Here is a 3,551-nt window from a genome sequence, read left to right as displayed (position 1 = left end):
GTGAACCCAGAAAATGTATTTTAGATGTATGGAAGGCTTGATCGCAAAAACACGTAAACACACAAGCACAAATACAAAACTTGTTGTAATAGACACAAGCATACTTTACGAGGTTACTGCCACTGGTAGAGGTTGTGCTCCGTTCAAAAGATTGGCAATTCTCAGCTTTGAAAATGCCATTTCGAAAATAGGAGTTTATTGAATAAATCTGAATAGGCCAAAACTTTACCGGCGGGGGTTTGACGGCGGATTTTTTTTATTATTATTAAGAAAACGCGGAGCTCTATTCATAAGCGTGCGCAGGGTTCCCCTTCAGAGGGGGGGGGGGGGGAAGGTTCGGCACGGCGCCCCCTCACTATTCGCAACTTTCACGGCCTATAGGTGGCGCGACTGTACATCCAACATGGCGGTCGTTGAGATTATCGGCCCGCTGCGGACGATTTAGGAACGTACATGTTTGGCGAAGAGTTCAGTTCGTTGCGCTTCGGCTGCACTCCGATTTATGTTTTAGTGAAAGCATGGTTGCGGTGACATATTATAATAAGTAAACAAATGTCTGGTACGTGATTGGAACCTCATTAGGAAGATAAATATGCACATAATTGTAAATAAAGCAAACACACAGTCGCGTTGCTTGCAGCGCTTAATCGCGCGTTGCAACCCCCGCTGTGTTGTTAGCACGATATGGTAGTAGGAGACTCAGTAAAGATGTCTCAGTAATATCAGAGACATTCTCGGAGACATGCTTTATCTCATTTTTGCTTGCATTGCATTCTGCCGCGTAGCTAGCTCAGCTCCCTTCAAAGCACGAAGTAATGTAAGTAAACGAAAAAAAAAAATGTGTTGCCCTTCGAGACCGAAGCACAAGAACCACTTGAGGCATGTGCGATTATCGGAAATACGATTTTATTGCGCTTTCTTGGTAAAAAAGAGAAAAAAAACCAGCGGAATGCCACAATGGGTCGACAAGCAGCGAATGAAACCGGCGCGAGACGCAATTTTCACGTTTAAGTAAGGGACGTTTCTGTTATCATCCTACGCTTTCGGTGTTTATGAGAAGTGCAATAAGTAACATACGGGACAGGGACGAAAAAACAGCGCCTACGGGACAGGGACGAAAAAACAATACAGAACAAAAAGCAAGCTGGAGATGTGAAGGTCAACGGAGGCACTCACAGCCACTTCAGACGTGGAATGGTGCAATGGACGCTTTGAAAGGGACTTTTCATTATATTTAGAGGCGGACGCATTCCTTATCAGCGGTACTGTCTTTGTTTTATAGGTAGTATAGTAGTATAGTACTCGGACACAAAAACGTACATTCATGGGCCTTAGTTATTTGCTTGCGAAGCTTCACCCGCTTAACCACTCACGGCTTTTCGAGGTGCTAATCTGAAGGGGAAGATTTTGCTTTGCCTCCCGCTGTACGCTGTGAGCACCGAGGCCCGCAGTAAAATCCAGTTGCCTTTTTCTTTTATTTTCCGTTCACAGTGAGGAACCGAAAGTGTCACGTATCGAGACCGTGCACACCGTCGCAAAACGACCCCAAACGAGACAAAACAAGTGGCAACATTCGCCGACTCAAGCGGGTCCAACATTTCAATAATCTCAACAGAGCTTCCGGCGGCCACCGCTCGGCGGCGCCACGGTACCTGGAAGTTGCGAATCATGTCAATGTACGGGGCTAGTTTTGCGCCCCCTCCCCCCCCCCCCCCCCCCCCCCACCGTGCTCACGCCTATGGCTATATTACAATCGCCGCTGACACGGCTCAAGGCACCAACAAGCTCAGCATGTTAGCTAGCGCTAGCACTTACTCAATTAGTCTACACAAGCAAATCACTCGTCTCAGCAAGTTGACATGTCAAATAACGCCCACACCAACAAGCTGCTGCAACTTCAGCACAATGTACTAGAATAACAGTAAAAGCTGCCGCGTGGTGAGAGAAACACGGAGCTGCGACAGGAACATTTCCAGAAAATGTATACTCTATTCGAAAGGAACGTTACAACATGGCAATTTCAGTACAAGTGATAGTTGGGCAAGTTGGTGTGGGTTCATGGTTAAAAACGGCGCAAGAACACGAGACACAAACTAACAATGCGGGCGTTTTTAGCCGTGGCAATTTCAAGAGATCTTGAGAAAAAGCAAACACGCAAATACATAAAAACATAAGCGGCGTGACGAGGACGCAGGAAAAGTGAGAAAAAGCAAACACGCAAATAAAACGAAACAGCTTCAAAATCGCGGAGAGAAACTAACTTGGCACGAACAGGAAAGTTTAGCGGCGCGGAGAAATACCCAATGAGAAGACGAAGAAAGCCTGCCGACTCACGATGAAACATCCTCCACAAATACAACAGACACAAAAAAACAACGACAAGTTCTCAATACAAGCGGCAGCGGTGACAGCAGCAAGAAATACAATTTCTGAGCAAGACAATCACCGCGAAATCAAACCGCCAAATCGACTTCGAGTAGCCCAAACATAGCCCAACGCGAAAATTTCAAGCCAAAATAGCCAAAATCAGCAAAATGGTGCGGAATCCGTGACGTAATAGCTATTCAATGCCCAACAATAATTGAGCAGCAAAATCTAGCCAAAAAGCTTACAACATTTAGCGTGCGTTGTACTACTTTCCACGCGAGTGACCCTCCGAAGTAAAAACGTAAAACGCGTATTCAACAAAGCATTTCTGTCATAACACAAGTGTGATTCACTTAGAGGCAAACATTTTGGTCTGGGACTCCACACATCTCTTTTTATACAATGTGTGGCGGGGGCAAGGGAGCCGCATTTTACTTGGACTAGAGAAAAGTGAGAACACGGTTTCAAACTGACGACACAGCGGACGAAGGGATCAACACACAATTTGGCGGGACCTATTAGCGGCAATTAGCGGCATGCGGCATGCGCCTTGGCGTTCTTTGTAGAGAGCTTTTTAACAGAGAGAACGATCACCACCTTTCTTGGCTTCTGCATGGGAGTACAAAACTGCGAGTGGTACTGCATTTCTGGGGGGTCACGCATGTTAACAACAGCCCAAAGGGGCTTATGGTGGCGGCCAAGGGGCCTTCGTTGACTTCGGGAACCCCCAGACGCTCGCGTACGCACGTGGGTGCAGCTGCTGGGGGTCCCCGGCACTTGTAAAGCTGGAGGTAGAAACGAACGCAAAAGCGCACGTGCGTAAGCCGTTAGGGGTCCCCCATAGAGTTAATATTAACTCTATGGGGTCCCCGATACTAAATTATCTACATTTTGTAGCTTTTTGGAATTCTTGCCTAGTCGATAGCAATGTAGCCCAAATATAGCCACATAGCCAAAGACAAAAATTTGACGCCAACTCGAACAAAAAGTAGCCCAATTTGGCTATTAATAGCCCAATCTGGTAACCCTGGACAATAGTCAGCTCGCGCATGCGCGCGCTGCACTCCGGAGTTTTGTCAGCCGACCGCTGCAGAAATTACAGCGCTGCAAGCTACTCAGGCATAGAGTCACTGTATATGCTACAGTAACTCTACTCAGGCACGGCCGCTGGATCCAGCAACCGT

Source organism: Rhipicephalus sanguineus, chromosome 3, assembly GCF_013339695.2.
Source record: "Rhipicephalus sanguineus isolate Rsan-2018 chromosome 3, BIME_Rsan_1.4, whole genome shotgun sequence".
Lineage (NCBI taxonomy): Eukaryota > Metazoa > Arthropoda > Arachnida > Ixodida > Ixodidae > Rhipicephalus > Rhipicephalus sanguineus.
Note: the sequence above shows the minus strand (reverse complement) of the source record.